Genomic DNA, 22328 nt, shown 5'->3' with positions numbered 1-22328 from the left:
ATGGCCCACAAAAAAGGGCAGAAACAGCTATTCTCATATCTGACATGATAGACTTTAAAATACATAAGATTAAAAAAGATAGGAATGGACACTACTTAATGCTCAGAGGATCAGTCAATCAAGAGGACTTAACAATTATTAATATCTATGCACCCAATGAGAAGCCATCTAAATACATCAAACTTCTACTGAAAGAGCTACAGCAATATATTAACAGTAACACAATCATAGTAGGGGACTTCAATACCCCACTATCTCAACTTGACAGATCATCCAGGAAGAAAATCAGTAAAGACATAAGGGAGCTAAATGAAGAGATAGATAACCTAGAACTATTGGACATTTTCAGAGTCATTCAGAGCAAGTTGTGGTATATATACACAATGGAATACTACTCAGCTGTAAAAAATGGTGACTTCACCGTTTTCAGCCGATCTTGGATGGACCTTGAAAAAATCATGTTGAGTGAAATAAGTCAGAAACAGAAGGATGAATATGGGATGATCTCACTCTCAGGCCGAAGTTGAAAAACAAGATTAGAAAAGAAAACACAAGTCGAACCTGAAATGGAATTGGAGTATTACACCAAAGTAAAAGACTCTGGGGTGGGTGGGTGGGTAGGGAGAATACAGGTCCATGAAAAATGATGAATGAAATAGTGGGGGTTTTATTGCTAAATGGGAATCTGGGGAATGTTATGCATGTAAAAAAAAAAAAAAAAAGAAGTAGAAACGCAAAGCAGAAATTGACTGAGTTTGGAATATGGCACCAAAGTAAGAAAGCAGAAGTACACTAGAGTTTGCAGTGAGTACCTCCCTAATACTTCCTCTCCACTTTTCCAAGCTTTGGGTCCATGATTGCTCAACAATTTGTTTGGCTTTGTATGTTAACTCTCTTTTCAGTCACCAGGTTCCAGGTACCATCAGGATGCCGGCCAGACTTCCCTGGATTGAAGACACCACCAATGTGTCCTGGAGCTCAGCTTCCCCATCGACCCATCCTACTAGGGAAAGAGAGAGGCAGACTGGGAGTATGGACCGACCAGTCAACGCCCATGTTCAGCGAGGAAGCAATTACAGAAGCCAGACCTTCTACCTTCTGCAACCCTCAATGACCCTGGGTCCATGCTCCCAGAGGGATAGAGAATGGGAAAGCTATCGGGGGAGGGGGTGGGATATGGAGATTGGGCGGTGGGAATTGTGTGGAGTTGTACCCCTCCTACCCTATGGTTTTGTTAATTAATCCTTTCTTAAATAAAAAAAAATTAAAAAATAAAAAATAAAATAAAATAAAATAAAAAAAAAAAAAAAAGAGAAACAGAATTCCCAAATTATTTCTTCAAACTATGTGACCCCAGAATCACCGTCTCTGGGGTGAGGTATGTGATCTTTTTCTGTGGTGATGCTTTAAAAAACAAGCATGTGGAAATTCCACTCTAAGAATTTCAATTCCCAGGAAAGACCACACTAAGTTATGTTGTGCCTATCTGTAATAAAAGGTCTTATGACTTCAGACATACTTCCCAAATGTTATGTTAGCAGCTGGGATGCCATACAGTAATTACTGCTACTAGTGGTGGCAATGTTTTACTTTTTTTTTTTTTTTCAAGTCTCAAAGTCTCTGGGCTTTCCTGAAAAAAATAAAAAAAAATAAAAAAAAAACAAAAAAAAACACCTTGTTGTTTTCTTCTATATGTGTCTTTCTTCTCAAGATATATTATATTTCATGTTTTTATTACCTTTATTCATTTACTAGATAGAGACAGCCAGAAATCAAGAGGGAAGATGGAGAATAGAGAGGAAGAGAGATAGAGAGACATTTGCAGCACTGCTTTACTGCTGGCATTCATGTAGGTGGCCTCTCAGCAGAAGTAAGCCTTGTTACTGGCCTCTCATCTTAACTCTAGTGGCCAACAACAGAAAAAGGACCAGGAGACCATTTTAATCACAAATGATATATTTTATTATACAGAAGGCAGGATTTAAGTAGCAGAAGGGAACAAAAGACATTTTTTACATGAGGCAATAGTGGTGGGTTTTGAAGCTCAGAGCTTTCATGGCAAAAGTTCTAAGGAATGAAAAGAATTGATAATGGTAAAGGGGAGTTCCAGAGTGATTAGTGGCAAGAGATAAGCAGACAGAAAAGAGCCTTGAAGGCAGAGAGATAAGATAGAGGAGTTAGACCCAAGTGGAAGAGGGGGTTAAGGAAATAGAAAGAAGAGCCTTTTAGTCAAGGCAGAATGGAGTATGTGTGATCAAAAGCAGGTGAACTATAGTGAGCTTTAAGCAGGCAAACCATTTGGTTTATAACAAGGAAATGAGTTAAGTGTTAGGGGTATAGGTTATTACGATACTTGGGAGACTGACAAGGGGAAACTGAGATAGGAAAGCTTTTCCCTCCATGCTTGACCCCTGAAAGGAAAAGACTGACAGGTGGGGTATCTTTTCAGACCTCCATCTTTATGATGGGAGTTCCCCTACGCTTTTACCATGTTTTCACAATTAACCCCATACTTCACTACTCACAAGGATTCCCCCCTGCAAGTAGGAACCAGGGACTCAAAACTGAAATTTCATGTTACTAGGTGCGCCACCACCCAGCCCCAATATAATCTATTTTATTTTCTGCCTTTTGTTGCCCTTGTTATCATCATTGTTGTTGTTATTGTTATTGCTGTCATTGTTGTTGAATAGGACAGAGAGAAATAGAGGAGGGGAAGATGGAGAGAGAAAGACACCTACAGACCTGCTTCACTGCCTATGAAGCGACCCCCCCATGCAGGTGGGGAACTGGGGGCTCCAACCAGGATCCTTATTCAGGTCCGTGCACTTTGTGCCATGTGCATGCACTTAACCCACTGCGCCACAGCCCAGATCCCCAATATAATCTCTTTTATATAAAGTAAAACATGCCAGTTTATTGGTTTGCTGGTAATTCACAGATTTGGATAATGAAAGTGAAAAATATCATTATTGTCACTGTTTATGTAGTATTATATATTTTGAGTAGATTAATAAATGCATACAAATGTTGTCACTTAGAGGAAATATTACTCTTCCATTAATCTGGAACATATACTTTCTTTTTAAAAAATTTATTGGGGAATTAATGTTTTACATTCGACAGTAAATACAATAGTTTGTACATGCATAACTGTCGTTTTTGACGGGTTAGGTTGTTTTCGACAGGTTATGTTGTTTTCGCCGGGCTGGCTTCACGGGCAGGTAACAGACGACCAGGGACTCATAGTTGAGCTGTACGCAGTATCTCTTTATTCATGCAGGACGCAGCACAATCTAAGACGAGCTAAGCTAAACTCAAGGTACAGTACTCTAAAACTCACAATGCTGTCTTTATATATACTTGCCAAGTAGGGTGGAAACAGGGCGTGACATAGAGAGGGTGGAGAGAAAAGTGACTGGTGAAAATCAGAGTGTGACAAAGAGGGGATCAGGGTGTGACAAGGAGGGGGGGTGGAGCAAAAACATATCATGAAACAGTGGGGATTGAACCAATGCCCTGGAGGGAGGTGCTTGTTAACAGCGGTTATATAAATAGAATAGTGTTAAGCAGGGGGGATTTAAACCAAATGAAACAGAAGGGGTCTCATGCATACCAACACATAACATTTCCCAGTTTTCCATATAACAATACAGCCCCCACTAGGTCCTCTGTCATCCTTTTTGAACCTCTGTTCTCCCGCCGCCCCCCCCCCCAAACTCCAGAATCTTTTACTTTGGTGCAATACGCTAATTCCAGTTCAGGTTATGCTTGTGTTTTCTCTTCTGATCTTGTTTTTCAACTTCTGTCTGAGAGTGACATCATCCCATTTTCATCCTTCTGTTTCTAACTTATTTCACTTAACATGAATTTTTCAAGGTCCATCCAAGATTGGCTGAAAACGGTAAAGTCACCATTTTTTATAGCTGAGCAGTATTCCATTGTGTATATATATCACAGCTTGCTCAGCCACTCATCTGTTGTTGAACACCTGGGTTGCATCCAGGTTTTGGCTATTACAAATTGTGCTGCTAAGAACATGAATACCTTGATCTTTTTGGATGGGTGTGTTGGGTTCCTTAGGATATATCCTCAGGAGAGGAATTGCAGGATCATAGGGTAGGTCCATTTCTAGCCTTCTGAGAGTTCTCCAGACAGTTCTCCAGAGGTTGGACCAATTGACATTCCCACCAGCAGTACAGGAGGCTACTGTTACCTTTTCTGATGTTACATTCTCACAGGAGAGAAGTGGTATCTCATTGTTGTCTTTATTTGCATTTTTCTGACAATCAAAGAATTGGAGCACTTTTTCATGTGTTTCTCTGCCTTTTGGATCTCTTCTGTGGTGAATATTCTGTCCATGTCGTCTCCCCATTTTTGGATGGGGTTATTTGTTGTCTTGTTGTTGAGTTTGGCAAGCTCTTTATATATGTTGGTTATTAAACTCTTGTCTGATGTATGGCATATAAAGATCTCCCATTCTGTGAGGGGTTTCTTGGTTTGGGTAGTGGTTTCTTTTGCTATGCAGAAGCTTTTTAATTTAATGTAGTCCCATATGTTTATGCTTGCCTTAGTCTTCTTTGTAATTGGATAAAATTCATTGAAGATCTCTTTAAAATCTATGCGGAAAAGAGTTCTGCTAATATTTTCTTCTAAGTGTTTGATAGTTTCTAGTCTAACATAAAAGTCCTTGATCCACTTAGAATTTACTTTTTTGTTTAGTGAAATACAGTGGTTCAGTTTCATTCTTCTACATGTTTCAAACCATTTATTCCAACACCATTTGTTGAAGAGACTCTGCTTTCCCCACTTAATAGTCTGGGAATCTGTGTAAAAGATTAGATGTCCATAGGTGTGGCAGCTTACTTCAGATCTCTCAGTTCTATTCCACTGGTCAGTGTGTCTATTCATGTTCCAGTACCAAGCAATTTTGTTGACGTTGGCTCTATAATACAATTTGAGAGCTGGCAGTGTGATGCCTCCAGTTTTGTTCTTTCTTCTCAAGATTTCTTTTGGAAATTCTAGGTCTTTTCTGGTTCCAGATAAACATTTGTAGCATTTGTTCTATTCTCCTAAAAAATGTGGTGGGAATCTTGATGGGGATAGCATTAAATTTGTATATGGCTCTTGGTAGTATATTCATTTTGATGATATTAATTCTTCCAACCCACAAAGATGGAGTATCTTTCCACTTCTTTGTTTCTTTTTCAATTTCCTTGAGTAGTGACTTGTAATTTTCAGTATACAAGTCTTTTACTTCTTTGGTTAGGTTTACTCCTTGATATTTTATAGTTTTTGTTGCTATAGTAAAAGGAATAGATTTCTGGATTTCAACTTCTTCTATCTTAGTGTTTGCATAGAGGAATGACACTGATGTTTGACTGTTGGCTGATGATTTCCAAAAGCTTCTTGCTGGATTCCTTAGGTTTTTCCTTCTTTCTTTCTTTAAATTTCTTTATTAGGAAATTAATGTTTTACATTCGACGGTAAATACAATAGTTTGTACATGCATAACATTCCAAGTTTTCCATATAACAATACAACCCCCACTAGGTCCTCTGTCACCCTTCTTAGACCTGTATTCTCCCCACCCACGCAACCCAGAGCCTTTTTAAAAAAAATATATTTTCCTTTATTGGGGGACTAATGTTTTACATTTGATAGTAAATACAATAGTTTGTATACAAACGTTTCTCAGTTTTCCACATAATAATACAACCCCCACTAGGTCCTCTGTCATCCTGTTCTAGGACCTGTACCCCCCCCCCCATCACCCTTTTACTTTGGTGTACTACACCAACTCCAGTCCAGGTTCTGCTTAGTGGTTTTTTTTTAACTTTATTTATTTTTTCCCTTTTTTTTTTAACTCTGATTTTTATTTTATTGGGGAATTAATGTTTTACATTCAACAGTAAGTACAACAGTTTGTACATGCATAACATTCCCTAGTTTCCCATATACAATACAACCCCCACTAGGTCCTCTGTCATCCTTCTTGGACCTGTATTCTCCCCACCTACCCACCCCAGAGTCTTTTACTTTGGTTCGATATGCCAATTCCATTTCAGGTTCTATGTGTGTTTTCTTTTCTGATCTTGTTTTTCTTTTTTTTTTTTTCCTCCTCCAGGGTTATTGCTGGGCTCGGTGCCTGCACCATGAATCCACCGCTCCTGGAGGCCATTTTTTTCCCCCTTTTGTTGCCCTTGTTGTAGCTTCGTTGTGGTTATTATTATTGCCCTTGTTGACGCAATTTGTTGTTGGATAGGACAGAGAGAAATGGAGAGAGGAGGGGAAGACAGAGAAGGGGAGAGAAAGATAGACACCTGCAGACCTGCTTCACCGCCTGTGAAGCGACTCCCCTGCAGGTGGGGAGCTGGGGGCTCGAACCGGGATCCTTATGCCGGTCTCTGCGCTTTGCGCCACCTGCGCTTAACCCACTGCGCCACCGCCCGACCCCCTCTGATCTTGTTTTTCAACTTTGGCCTGAGAGTGAGATCATCCCATATTCATCCTTCTGTTTCTGACTTAGTTCACTTAACATGAATTTTTCAAGGTCCATCCAAGATCGGCTGAAAACGGTGAAGTCACCATTTTTTACAGCTGAGCAGTATTCCATTGTGTATATATACCACAGCTTGCTCAGCCACTCATCTGTTGTGGGACACCTGGGTTGCTTCCAAGTTTTGGCTATTACAAATTGTGCTGCCAAGAACATGAATACCTTGATCTTTTTGGATGGGAGAGTTGGGTTCCTTAGGATATATCCTCAGGAGAGGAATTGCAGAATCATACGGTAGGTCCATTTCTAGCCTTCTATTTTTTTTCACTTTTTTTTTAATTGGGGAATTAATGTTTTACATTCAACAGTAAGTACAATAGCTTGTACATGTATAACATTCCCCAGTTTCCCATTTAACAATACAACCCCCACCAGGTTCTCTGAATCCTTCCTGGACCTGTATTCTCCCCACCCACCCACCCCAGAGTCTTTTACTTTGGTGCGATAAGCCAATTCCATTTCAGGTTCTACTTCTGTTTTCTTTTCTAATCTTGTTTTTAACTTCTGCCTGAGAATGAGATCATCCCATATTCATCCTTCTGTTTCTTTTTTTTTTTTTTAATTTTTTTTTTATTTAAGAAAGGATTAATTAACAAAACCATAGGGTAGGAGGGGTACAACTCCACACAATTCCCACCGCCCAATCTCCATATCCCACCCCCTCCCCCGATAGCTTTCCCATTCTCTATCCCTCTGGGAGCATGGACCCAGGGTCATTGAGGGTTGCAGAAGGTAGAAGGTCTGGCTTCTGTAATTGCTTCCTCGCTGAACATGGGCGTTGACTGGTCGGTCCATACTCCCAGTCTGCCTCTCTCTTCCCCTAGTAGGATGGGTCGATGGGGAAGCTGAGCTCCAGGACACATTGGTGGTGTCTTCAATCCAGGGAAGTCTGGCCGGCATCCTGATGACACCTGGAACCTGGTGACTGAAAAGAGAGTTAACATACAAAGCCAAACAAATTGTTGAGCAATCATGGACCCAAAGCTTGGAAAACTGGAGAGGAAGTATTAGGGAGGTACTCACTGCAAACTCTAGTATACTTCTGCTTTCTTACTTTGGTGCCATACTCCAAACTCAGTCAATTTCTGCTTTGCGTTTCTACTTCTTTTTTTTTTTACATGCATAACATTCCCCAGATTCCCATTTAGCAACACAACCCCCACTATTTCATTCATCATTTTTCATGGACCTGTATTCTCCCCACCCACCCACCCACCCCAGAGTCTTTTACTTTGGTGTAATACTCCAATTCCATTTCTGGTTCGACTTGTGTTTTCTTTTCTAATCTTGTTTTTCAACTTTGGCCTGAGAGTGAGATCATCCCATATTCATCCTTCTGTTTCTGACTTATTTCACTCAACATGATTTTTTCAAGGTCCATCCAAGATCGGCTGAAAACTGTGAAGTCACCATTTTTTACAGCTGAGTAGTATTCCATTGTGTATATATACCACAACTTGCTCAGCCACTCATCTGTTGTTGGACACCTGGGTTGCTTCCAGGTTTTGGCTATTACAAATTGTGCTGCCAAGAACATATGTGTACACAAATCTTTTTGGATGGATGTGTTGGGTTCCTTAGGATATATCCCCAGGAGGGGAATTGCAGGGTCATAGGGTAGGTCCATTTCTAGCCTTCTGAGAGTTCTCCAGACTGTTCTCCACAGAGGTTGGACCAATTGACATTCCCACCAGCAGTGCAGGAGGGTTCCTTTGACCCCACATCCTCTCCAGCATTTGCTGCTGTTACCTTTTCTGATGTGTGACATTCTCACAGGAGTGAAGTGATATCTCATTGTTGTCTTGATTTGCATTTCTCTGACAATCAGAGACTTGGAGCATTTTTTCATGTGTTTCTCGGCCTTTTGGATCTCTTCTGTGGTGAATATTCTGTCCAAGTCCTCCCCCCATTTTTGGATGGGGTTATTTGTTGTCTTGTTGTTGAGTCTGGTAAGCTCTTTATATATGTTGGTTATTAAACTCTTATCTGATGTATGGCATGTAAAGATCTTCTCCCATTCTGTGAGGGTTCTCTTGATTTGGGTAGTGGTTTCTTTGCTGTGAAGAAGCTTTTTAATTTGATGTAGTCCCATAGGTTTATACTTGCCTTAGTCTTCCTTGTAATTGGATTCGTTTCATTGAAAATGTCTTTAAAATTTATGCAGAAAAAAGTTCTTCCAATATTTTCCTCTAAGTATCTGATAGTTTCTGGTCTAACATCCAAGTCCTTGATCCACTTGGAATTTACTTTTGTATTTGGTGAAATACAGTGATTCAGCTTCATTCTTCTGCATGTTTCAACCCATTGTTTCCAACACCATTTGTTGAAGAGACTCTGCTTTCCCCATGTAATAGTCTGGGCCCCTTTGTCAAAGATTAGATGTCCATACGTGTGGGGCCTAATTTCTGGGCTCTCAATTCTATTCCACTGGTCAGTGTGTCTGTTCATGTTCCAGTACCAAGCAGTTTTGATGACAATGGCCCTATAATATAGTTTGAGATCTGGAAGTGTGATGCCTCCGGTTCTGTTCTTTTTTCTCAAGATTGTTTTGGCAATTCTAGGTCTTTTCTGGTTCATCCTTCTGTTTCTGACTTATTTCACTTAACATGAATTTTTCAAGGTCCATCCAAGATTGGCTGAAAACGGTAAAGTCACCATTTTTTATAGCTGAGCAGTATTCCATTGTGTATATATATCACAACTTGCTCAGCCACTCATCTGTTGTTGGACATCTGGGTTGCTTCCAGGTTTTGGCTATTACAAATTGTGCTGCCAAGAACATATGTGTACACAGATCTTTTTGGATGGATATGTTGGGTTCCTTAGGATATATCTCCAGGAGAGGAATTGCAGGATCATAGGGTAGGTCCATTTCTAGCCTTCTGAGAGTTTTCCAGACTGTTCTCCACAGAGGTTGGACCAATTGACATTCTCACCAGCAGTGTAGGAGGGTTCCTTTGACCCCACACCCTATCCAGCATTTGCTGCTGTTATTTTTTCTGATGTATGACATTCTCACAGGAGTGAAGTGGTATCTCACCGTTGTCTTTATTTGCATTTCTCTGACAATCAGAGACTTGGAGCATTTTTTCATGTGTTTCTCTGCCTTTTGGATCTCTTCTGTGGTGAACATTCTGTCCATGTCCTCCCCCCATTTTTGGATGGGGTTATTTATTGTCTTGTTGTTGAGTTTGGCAAGCTCTTTATATATGTTGGTTATTAACCTCTTGTCTGTTGTATGGCATATAAAGATCTCCCATTCTGTGAGGGGTTTCTTGGTTTGGGTAGTGGTTTCTTTTGCTGTGAAGAAGCTTTTTGATTTGATGTAGTCCCACAGGTTTACACTTGCCTTAGTCTTCTTTGTAATTGGATTCTTTTCATTGAAGATGTCTTTGAAATTTATGTGGAAAAGAGTTCTGCCAATATTTTCTTCTAAGTATCTGATAGTTTCCAATCTGTATCCCTTGAATTCCTTGCTCCTGGCTGATTGCTATGGAAGGAACTTCCAACACTATGTTGAATAGTCATGGTGATAGTGGGCACATCCCTTTCTAGTACCGGATCTGAGGGGAAATGCTTCCAGGTTTTCACTATGATGATGTTGAGTAAGATGTTGGCTGTAGGTGTGATGTATGATGTTGGCTGTAGGTGTTATGTATAATGTTGGCTGTAGGTTGCTAAATATAGACTCCATTATCTAGAGGAATTTTCCATCTATGCCTATTTTTACAGTGTTTTGATCATAAGGGGATGTTGTATTTTCGCAAAGGCTTTCTCTGTATCTATGGATGCGACCATGTGGTTTTTGGTCTTGCTTTTATTGATGTGGTGGATCACATTAATTGATTATTTACATATATTAAACCAACATTGCATGCCTGGGATAAACCCGACTTGGTCATGAATATATTGCTGTATCCAGTTGGCTAGAATTTTATTCAATATTTTCACATCTATGTTCATCACAGATATTGGTCTGTAGTTTTCTTTTTTGGTTGTGTCCCTGTCTGCTTTTGGTATCAAAGTGATGTTGGCTTCATAGAATCTGGAAAGGAGTATTCCGGTGTCTTCAATCTTCTGGAAACCTTTTAAAAGTCGAGGTATTAGTTCTTCTTTGAAGGTTTTGTACAATTCATTTGTAAAACCTTCTGGTCTAGGACTTTTATTTTGGGGAAGGTTTTTTGATAACTGTTTCAATTTCATTACCTGTGTTGGGCCTGTTCATGTTATCTAGTTCCTCTTTACTTAATTTTGGAAGTTGGTAGGTATCTAGTAAATTGTCCATTTCTTCCAGGTTCTCTATCTTGGTGGCATATAGTTGTTCATAGAAGCCTCGCATGATATGTTGAATTTCTCTGGTGTCTGTTGTGATATCTCCTCTTTCATTTAAGATCTGATCTATTTGGGACTTCTCCCTTTTTTGTTTTGTGAGTCTGGCTAAAGGTTTGTTGATTTTGTTCAGTCTTTCAAAGAACCAACATTTACTTTCATTGGCATTTTGTATTTTTTAATTTTCAATGTTATTTATTTCTGCCCTAACTTTAGTTATTTCTGTCCTTCTGCTTGCTATAGGGTTCCTTTGTTCTTCTTTTGGTGGTGGGAATGGTGTTTATGTACACTGCTATTTATTTGTAGCCCCACTTTTAAAAACATATTTATCCCCTTTTTTTGCCCTTATTGTTTTATTATTGTCGACATGTGGTGGGGCATTTGTCCAAATGATACTATTCTATGACTATGCTTCCTCTCATAAATTATTTTTAAATGTCTCTTTAGGGTTTAGGGAGATAGCATAATAGGCAAATTATTAAATCCTTGACAAGGTTTGTATACCTTAAGTTTACACCCCAGTAGTATCATAAAACAGATTATCAGTACTCTGATAAAAATGACTTTTTCTTCATGATTTTGAATACTTGAAACATTGGTTTTATATTTATTTACTTATTTATTGTTTTACCTCTGGCCTGCTATTTTTTTTATTGCTGATCGCTTTTTATAACTCTTTCAGGTTAAAAGTCTTTAAATATGATGCTCTCCATTTCTTCATGATGGAGCTGAGATCATTTCATTTAGTATCCAGTGTGTCAGCATGTACGTGTTCATTCTTCCACCTGTCATGTGCCTTTTTTATTTTTGTGGCATCATTTATATCTTTCTTTTTAGTTGTATCCCCTCTGATTCATTTATCAATCATACAAATTTCAGAAAAATTTTAAACTGTCTCAAATGTTTTCTTTCCATTGATATTCTCCTAGTATTGAAGTGCTCTATTATCTAATGCCCTTCTACAGTAATTTAAAAGATTATTTTAGAATTTATTTTAATGAGAGAAGGAAAATGGCCCACCTCTGCTTATTTCTGGCTCATATTGGTGCTGGGTACTGACTCTAGACCCCAGGATCTCAGGTTTCACTGTGAGTTTAAAACCACTCTATCGTAAGCCAGGCCTCAACAGAGGCTTATCCTTACCTCTTACCATTTCCTATATGCATTTATTAAATTCAGAACCTGCAGGTAAAACATAACATAATCAATGCTTAGAATACTTTCATGGCTGATGGTCTAGATTTAAAATTCAATTACAGGCACCACATAAATTCAGAACAGAAAAGTGGACATGCAAAAAAAAAAAAAAAGAAAGAAAGAAAGAAAACACAATGAGGTAGACACAAGAAAGAAAATATAGCCAAAGGATGAATTAAAGTTCTCTTACATATAGGAAACCACTGAGGTATGCTTTTATTCTTACAGTTTTTGTATGATTTGGGGAAGATAGAATGTGAAGAAATAGAGATACACTGTACTTTCCTATCATCCATGCAATTAGCCTGATGGTTCTTTATACTGCCAGGGAGAAAACCTATGCTGTCACAATAGTGAAGTCAATACTCCACTGGGGAAACTATTTCTCCTTTACCCCGTTATTAGGTCATTCCTCCAATAGCTTGTGCCTCAATATCTATCTCACTCAAACACAAATAATACAAAAGAGGAACACATAAAACCTAAGCAAAACAATATTCATTAGAAAAATTAGCAAAAAGCTCCCAGAAGTAAAAGAAAAGTTGCACAAAATAGGAGAAATATAATTCATAGTTTTATACATTTTTATTGGTTTAATAATGATTAACATGACCATAGGATAAGTAGAGTATAATTCCACACAATTCACAACACCAGAGTTCCATATCCAATTCCTTCGATTGGAAGCTTACCTATTCTTTATTGCTTATAGGTAAGAATAGAGCAGATGAAATTTGGGGTATTTATTTTGGTGAAAGCTAGAAAGTCTATCTTGGGTATATTCATAGGGGCCCATGATTTAATGAATTTTTGTCTGAGCCCCAAAGTTAATCTCATGCAAAAATTAGTAGAGATAAAAATGTGCTAGAGAGAAAAATGATCATTTTAAATGATAATAAGAGAACTGTATGCATGTGAGTATGTTATTTATAAAAGTATTGCACACAATTTCCATGTAAATATATAGTATTCTAATTCATCTAATACATATTTTTATTTAACTTCTTAATTTTAAATTATTGATTTAATAGTGATTACAAGATAATATGATTCTGTGTAGTTCCTCCAACTACCAAAGTTCTGTGCCCCCATCCCATCAATAATAACCACTATATTCCTCCAGAAATCTTAGAGATGTGTTAAATGTTTTATTTTCAAGTGCATGTATTTCAGTTCTACATATACACATATGAATGAAACTAACGGATAGTTGCCCTTCACTGCCTTACTTCACCAAACGTAATTATCTTATATCCTTTATATTTTGTCCAAAAGGATACAAAATAATAATTTCTATTAAAAGTGTAGTAGTCTATTGAGTATATGTTCTATAAATTCTTTATCCAGTCATCTGTCAGTGTGGACTTAAGTTATATAATTTCTTCTTTTAATGCTGGAGCTGTGAATATAGGGATGTATATATTCCTTACAATTATTGTCTATATAACCTTTGGTTGAATATCATTTTTATTTTTTATGTATTATGAGTTTTGTTTAACATTTCTCCAACTAAGAAAGCCTTTATAAAGCTTTTCTTGTTTCAGCAGCATTTTCTTGAATAACAGTTAGACTTTATTACTTCCCATTCATACTTGAAAGTGTATGAAACAGGCCATGGCCGGTGTGCCGCTATGTTCCATCGCTGGGGAGCCAGAGACGACCCGAACTCATTTGTATGAATTCTCATTTGTATGAATTCTGCTTCTGGCTGTTGTTGATTATGTATCACATTTTTGAGAAAGTATACTTTTTATAGATTATATTTATAAGTATATTCAATGTATAGTTGTAAATTAGCTTATATTTTATCTTTCAGAAATTTCTTGTGATAAGAAGGCCTTTCTGCCAATATTGGAGATAGAAAAGTTACTCTCAGAAGTGGCAATGAGGACACATGGAAGCAGTCATCTTGGCAACACAGAATTAATAACAGAATGTAGATGTAAGAGCCAATGTACAGTGCAAAGTGTGTGCCATGTTGGAATAAAAAAACTGGCACATTCAAAAAAAAAAAAAACTGGCACATTCAAAGTTAACCCAATTACCAAATAATGTGATGATAACATTAACTATCGATTGTCTTTTTGAACCCTAAGACTGCAGGAACCTCACATCTCCACTATAGAGCCTCTACTTCCCTCAGTCCTGGAACCCTTGGATAGGGCCCACTTTCCCATATGCCTCTCCCAATCCATATCAAATAATATTGCATCCGCCGATCACAACCTAACCAACGCAATGATTGCCACCTCAACATGCTTCACTTCAGACTGTGTCCAGAGACTTCACATGTGGAATGACAACCCTTCAGCTACATTACTCGGGTGAGACCTTTCCTTTCATAGTATACTCTAATTTCATCTCAGGTGGTTCACTTTCTAACAAAGTCCCAAAACCTAGATATACACCAGTTTCTGTGAGAGAGAGCTTATCTTCACACGTATCTATAAACTACTGCAAAATATATACCTGAAAGCAGAAGTACACTAGAGTTTGCAGTGAGTACCTCCCTAACACTTCCTCTCCACTATTCCAAGCTTTGGGTCCATGATTGCTCAACAATTTGTTTGGCTTCGTATGTTAACTCTCTTTTCAGTCACCAGGTTCCAGATGCCATCAGGATGCTGGCCAGGCTTCCCTGGATTAAAGACCCCACCAATGTGTCCTGGAGCTCAGCTTCCCCAGAGACACACCCTACTAGGGAAAGAGACTACCTCATCACAGACCTCTGCAAGCGTCATCCTGGCTTTGACCTAGCACGTTATGATTGGGCCCTCCTCAATCGCTATCAAACAGGCCATGGCCGGTGTGCCGCTATGTTCCATCGCTGGGGAGCCAGAGACGACCCGAACTGCCCCTGCGGCTCCAGACAGACTATGACCCACATAGTCAACGACTGCCCCCTCTCCAGATTCAAAGGAGGTCTCGAAACTACATCAGGCTCAACCTGACGCTGTTGACTGGCTATGGAAGAAGGGCAAATGCTAGAAGAAGAAGAAGAAGAAGAAGGGAAAGAGAGAGGCAGACTGGGAGTATGGACCGACCAGTCAATGCCCATGTTCAGCGGGGAAGCAATTACAGAAGCCAGACCTTCTACCTTCTGCAACCCACAATGACCCTGGGTCCATGCTCCCAGAGGGATGGAGAATGGGAAAGCTATCAGGGGAGGGGGTGGGATATGGAGATTGGGTGGTGGGAATTGTGTGGAGTTGTACCCCTCCTACCCTATGGTTTTGTTAATTAATCCTTTCTTAAAAAAAAACAAAACTGGCACAATCATGCAAAGTAAAGTCACTACCATCAAAACAGATCAACTGCTTGAATCAACCTTGATAAAACCCCAGAGTAACTCATTTAGTAATATATAGGCTTATGTATCTGTAATTCAAGATCCACATGATGTTCTGAAACATGCTCAGTCACTGAAAGTAAATGTGGAACCTCAAGAAAATTCTCAAGATCATACTATATGTAGTTACTCAAAAACTTTTCACAATGCAATGGGATTAAATGTAAATTCAGTTATTTCTCAGCACCAGAACTTAAAAGATAATATAAGTAAATATAATAAAATTGCAAAGTTTTAAAAATTTATCAAAAATAGAAATTATAATACTAAAGAAATTTTATAATTGTACACAATGTTGCAAAATCTATCCTTCTTCCTCTAAGCTTATTAGACTACAGAATATTCATAGTTGTCAGAAAACTTACAATTGTAAAACATGTAAAAAAGCATTTAAAAGGAACTCAGATTTTATACAACATCATAGACTACATACTGGGGAGAAACCTTATACATGTGAAGAATGTGAAAAAGCCTTTACTCATTCCTCAAGCCTCATGAAATATCATAGAATTCATACCGGGGAGAAACCTTACATATGTGAAGAATGTGGAAAAGCCTTTACTCAGTCCTCAAGCCTTATGAAACATCATAGAATCCATACTGGGGAGAAAACCTTACAAATGTGAAGAATGTGGAAAAGCCTTTACTGAGTCCTCAAGCCTCATGAAACATCATAGAATTCATACTGGGGAGAAACCTTACATGTGTGAAGAATGTGGAAAAGCTTTTACTCAGTCCTCAAGCCTCATGAAACATCATAGAATTCATACTGGGGAGAAACCTTACACATGTGAAGAATGTGAAAAAGCCTTTACTCAGTCCTCACACCTCAGGAAACATCATAGAATTCATACTGGGGAGAAACCTTAAACGTGAAGAATGTGGAGAAACCTTTACTGAGTCCTCAAGCCTCATTAAACATCATAGCATTCATAATGGGGAGAAACCTTACATATGTGAAGAATGTTGGAAAGCCCTCTTTCCTCAAACCTCATGGAACATCATAGAAAATATATTGTGGAGAAACCTTACACATGTGAAGAATGTGGAAAAGCCTTGACTCATTCCTCAGACCTTATTCAATATTATAGAATTCATAGTGGGGAGAAACCTTACATATGTGGATAATATGGGAATGCCTTTGTTCATTCCTCAAACATGAAGCATCATAGATTCCACACTCAGGAGAAATATTACACACGTAAAGAATGTGGAAAGGACCTTCAGGTATTTCTTATACCTCACACAACATGAGAAAATCCTATTGGGTAGATACTTTTACATTTGCATATTTCAAAATTTTAAAAAATACTAAAAATAAGAATTTGTATAATGGGATGGAATTTATCTAGTCTTATCAAATACATAGAATTTATCCTAGTGGTCTGGGAGGTGGTGCAGTGGATAAAGCATTGGACTCTCAAGCATGAGGTCCTGAGTTCAGTCTCTAACAGCACATGTACCATAGTAATGTCTGGTTCATTCTCTTTCTCCTCCTATCTTTATCATTAATAAATAAATAAAATATATATAAAAGAAAACATCGATCTTATTAAAGTATTCATCCTAGGTAGAAATCATAAAAATGTAATGAATATGGCATGTCTAGCCAATACTCTCACATTACTCAATGTTATATATTTTAATAAGTATATAAGTCTTAAATTTTAACAATGTGGTAAAGGTTTTACTTATCTGTGGTGGTCTTCATCAGAGAGGTCAAATTAGAAACTTATGTATAAATGCAATAAATTTTAAGTCAATCATTTTCAAATTTACTATTTAAAAAATTAGCTGACACTGAATGGATGTAGCATTATTGGAATGTACTGAATTAAACATTAAATGTAAATTTTTGTCGACTTTATTTAAAATTAGTAAGTTGAAAACATGTCAGAGTCATTTTTCTACATCACAATGTTTATTATGTAACATAATACTATTGAAATTTGTATTTTTTGTATAAAAATATCAAGGGCCTGAATGATTTGTAGGTAAAATTATTTGCAGTGTATCATTTTTATATTGAGCTTGAAGACTTGAAGAGAGAATGTTATGTCTGTTCTTGAGTTTTTCAAAGAGCTTCATGTTATACTTTTAATCTTTTTCATTAAAACACAATTGGTATCATTCAGTTCTTTTAGATCTCAGAGAACCTTCTATGTTACATGAAATTTATTGTTATCTCTATTGCCATGAGAAAATGATAATAGTAATTGTGTGATGTACATCATATGTGGATAAGAAAAACTGAAATGCTGTTTTAGGTTGAGTTATATGTAGCATGATACAAATGAGAAAGAAGACACTGTCTAGGATATCAGTGACTGGTTTTGAGGGAAACAGAAAATCACTCAGATATTTTTATTAATTTCTTTTTCAGAAGAACATTTTCCATGTTCATTAAATGCAGTTGATCTCTATGATTGCAAGGGGTCAAATTTATGAGTTTCCTGCTCTAAATGTATAAATATGCATATGATCAAAGTGTAAATAACGGCTTCTTAAAGGGCATAAAATCACTGTATCTTCATATTCTAGACCAAGACCACTGTTAAATAATGGTGAGAATAACTCTCTTATAAGTTGATCAGATAATTATGCATTAGGAATGCTTGTTCATGGCCTCTGTTCTGTATTTTTAAAATAGATCTTAGAATGATATGTAGTGCTATATTTAAACTTTTTAAGAACTATTATATTGAAGTCAATAAAGTACAATGTTCTTACTGTAATAATATTGATGAGTAATGAAATGCTATGCTGCCACTCACAATAATTTCCTATGACTCACAATAATTTTGATACAACTATTTTTCTCTTTTTTTGTTATATTTATTGGATACAGACAGCCAGAAATTGACAGGGGAGTGACAAAGAGGAAGCAACAGCACTGCTTCACCACTTGCAAAGCTTTACCCCTGCTGGTGGGGACTGGGAGACCAAACCTGGGTCCTTGTACACTGTAACATGTGCAGTCAACCAGGTGCCCCACAACCAGGGCCCCTATATTTTTCTTATTCACTTGCTATTTGTTTTTATAAAAGTGATATCAAACCAGGTTATCTTCTACCAAATTTTATTCCTGAGCACCTAGAGATCAGCTAATTTGGAATCTGTACACCAATACTGGGTTATTTCTCTAATCTTAACTAATTCAATATTATTGGAAACAAATGATAATTGTCTTCTAACAATGGGATTTTGACCAGTTTTACCATATTTTACTAGTGACACAAAACAAAATAATTCAATACTTGTACAATTTTGCATCATTTTATATTTTTATTGCTACTAGGACATCATGTTCATAATAGAAATGATTATATTATTGTCAAGTATATCTTAACTCTTTCATAATACTGCTGCCTGTCATCTATTTGGGCAGCTATGTGTGTCAATGAAATCATAGCCCCTCTTGCTGGAGAACTTACCCAGATAATGGTTTGCACTAGTTCCTGATTAAAGTTTCTGGCACATACTGTGAACACTTTCTCCCCATGTTAAAGAGTGCTACCTCTCATACTTAGTTAAGTCCCTAAACAGTCCATCATAATACCATCCTTGATAGTTTGGAATGATGAAGACACACCCTCATTCCAAACACTGTCATATAGTTAATATTACATAGGAAATTTTCTAGTTGCAATGAGAAAGTGTTTGTAACTAAACACTAACAATCCTCTTGCATGTTCTGGTGTAGTCTATTCAATACAATAATAGTTAAACTGAGACCCTGTGCAGACAATAATGCTGGTCAACTTCCGTTTCCCAACTCTTTCTGAGACAAAGTGAATATAATACACAGACACTCAAAGGAGAATCTTTGACTTGTAGTCATTGACCAAAAAAATCTCTGATAATTCACATAATCACATTATTCTCTTGTATTATACATATTTAATAATTTTGTGTCTGCATAATTCTTTTTACCTTCTTTACTAGTTATTTAATGGTATTTTACAGAAGCATAAGCTTTCAGGGGTGACTTGCTAGCTTCACAGGCGGGAGACAGATGACCAGGGACTCAAGGCTGAGCTGGGAACGCAGTGCAATCAATCTAATCTCTATTCATTAGAAAATCCTGTCCTTTATATCTCCTGAGACGGAAGTGTCAGGTCATAAGAGGAAGTACATAGGATAGGGGGTGGGGAGAAGGAAAAAGCACAAGCGCTAGGAAGTATCAAGCTTGCATCTAACCAGTGGGGATTAAACCAATGCCCTGTAGGCAGGGTGGGTCTCAGGTAAAGCAATGATTATGTAAATAGACCACAGCATTAAGCAATGCAAGTGAACCTAAAGTGATGATCAAAACAGAAGGGGTCTTACAAGCAGAATTAGAAGCAGACCAACACAGGACTATAATTTCTCATATACACATATGTGTGTAAGTCACCACACTTTGCACCAGTTTTGTTGTACTCCACCTGATAGCCCACATACTTCTCACAGGGGTGATACTTACATTTTTCCTTTATCTCTCTAATTATTTCAATTACATAAGCACCTCCAGTCCCATCCTTTTTTGTTAGAAATAACACAATCATTACATAGTGTTCTAAAAAAGGTATACTTTATCATCACTTTATTCACCCACTGCCACAGGGCATTTAGATTTCTGCCGTATTTTGACAAGCATAAATAGTGATGATATAAATATAGTGGTTTGTATATCCTTTTACATTATGGCTCTGAGTGTCTTTTAATATATGCCTAAGGGTGGTATTCCTGAATCAAATATATTAATGTTTGTCTAATCTCTCTACAAAAATTTTACATAGATATTACACCAGTTTGAATTCACAGAAATAGTGTGTCAAGATATCTTTTTATCTTCATCTTCAATCTGTGGCCTAAATTTCACTTCATATTTTTGTATAAAGTCACCAAATTACTACTTATGGATAGTGGTGCTCTTATGTGGTATAACAGATCAACTCTAAGATTCTATGAAAACTATGGTAAAGCAGGTTTTATAGTTGCTGGGTCATTTCCTGGTCACAAATTACATATTAGCTTTTCCTGATCTGAGAGACATCATAGTGGTTCTCAGGATCTGTTTTGATATATGTGCAATAGAGAGATTTTAGTGTCTTCAACATCACCTTATTACAGAGCTGATCACCGTACTGACCTCTTTGTCTCTTTGTTACTTCTTTTCATTCTTTGTCTTTTACTAAAATAAATAGATTTCCTGGGTGGACCTATGGAAACCTAGTCTCAAGATATTGGCTGTCACCCAGAAAACAAATATTAAATCAAAATATTTAGGGGGTCGGCTGCTAATACACCAGGTTAAGTGGACATAGAATGAAGCACAAGGACTGCTGCATGGAATCCAGTTCAAACACCCAGATCCCCACCTGCAGGATGGTTGCTTCTGAAGAGGTAAAGCAGGTATTGCAAGTATCTGTCTTTCTTTCCTCCTGCATGTCTTCCCCCCCCCCCTCTCAATTTCTGTCCTATCCAACAAGAATAACAACTATGACAACAACAACAATGATGGCAACAACAGTGGAAAGAATGTCTTCCAGGAGCAGTGGATTCATAGTGCAGGCAAGACTAGAGGCAAGAGAAAAAAAGACTGGAGGCAAGAAAAAATTTTTTTTCCAGATCACAGCTAGAATTTCTGGTAAAGAAAAAAAAGAAGTGACTGCCTAAAGTCTGGTGATTACATAATGGTGGAAACAAGCCAGCCGGGAGAGAAATACTCAAGTGGAGAGACTACTATATTTCAGGACCTACCAGATGAGACTGGTGACCTTCAGGTCTACTTAGAAGAGATCTTTGAGCTATAAGAGGACTGCAAAGAGGCCTGTGGGCTTTAGGACACACATAATGAAAATTGTCATGTCTATTCCCATTAGGTAGAGTTCTATCAGGTTTATTGCCTGTAAAAAGTAGTCTATCAGATTTATTTTCCCAGGGAGAGCTCAGCCCAGGATTTCTACCTTCACTCCCTCCCTCAGGTGCAAGGGGGTCTGGCCTCCACCTTCAGGGCTGCCTGACAGAACCCTGAACATGGGCCCCCAGCCCTAGTCAACAGAGGAGCTCCTCTGGGCACTACTTCAGTCTCTAGTCACAACTTCACCACACCTCACAACTCAGACCTCTGGTTCCCCCCATGAACAACCCAAATGGCTCATGGAGTTTCACTCCAAGGTCCCCAGGTGCCTGTTCCGATTCTTCTAGCGTTTGCCCTTCTTCCGTAGCCAGTCGACAGCGTCAGGTTGAGCCTGATGTCAAGTTTCGAGACCTCCTTTGAATCTGGAGAGGTGGCAGTCGTTGACTATGTGGGTCATAGTCTGTCTGGAGCCGCAGGGGCAGTTCGGGTCGTCTCTGGCTCCCCAGCGATGGAACATAGCGGCGCACCGGCCATGGCCTGTTCGATAGCGATTGAGGAGGGCCCAATCATAACGTGCTAGGTCAAAGCCGGGTTGACGCTCGCAGGGGTCTGTGATGAGGTGTTTGTTCTTTACCTCAGCTGACTGCCAGCTCTGTTTCCAAGAGACTGGAACAGAGAAGTTCAGTGTAGGCGTAGGGGACCAGATTGGGTGACGAGACATCAAGCGTTGGACAGGGTGGGCGAAGATATCCGCGTATATTGGCAGGTCCGGTCAAGCAATAATATGCCCCATCACTCCCCTCTGTCTTCTGCTCATGCACCCCACACACACCCAGGGGCCCTGGAGGATCCTGAATTCCTGCCCTGACTCTACATCCCCCCTGGGGTCAGTCTCCATGTACAATTCCAGCTTCTCTGCTCTCTGACCTTTATTACTCGATGGGGCTATATGGACCTACATTTTTTATTATTTATTTATTATCGGATAGAGACAGAAATTGAGAGGAAAGGGGTAGATAGTGAGAGAGACAGAGAGATACCTGCAGGCC

General features: G+C 38.3%; 1 protein-coding gene and 1 pseudogene across 1 annotated transcript in view; both read left to right on the top strand.

Annotated features, from left to right (window-relative positions):
• The window catches only part of LOC107523312 (zinc finger protein 14-like), a 517712-nt gene that overhangs the window by 105142 nt on the left and 390242 nt on the right, over positions 1-22328 (top strand). The window lies entirely within an intron of this gene.
• Positions 10086-22328, top strand: part of LOC132535619 (zinc finger protein 345-like) — a 145440-nt pseudogene continuing 133197 nt past the window's right edge.

This window comes from Erinaceus europaeus, chromosome 23, assembly GCF_950295315.1.
Source record: "Erinaceus europaeus chromosome 23, mEriEur2.1, whole genome shotgun sequence".
Taxonomy (NCBI): Eukaryota; Metazoa; Chordata; class Mammalia; order Eulipotyphla; family Erinaceidae; genus Erinaceus; species Erinaceus europaeus.
The sequence above is the reverse complement of the archived record's forward strand: the minus strand, read 5'-3'. Positions and strand labels throughout refer to the sequence as shown.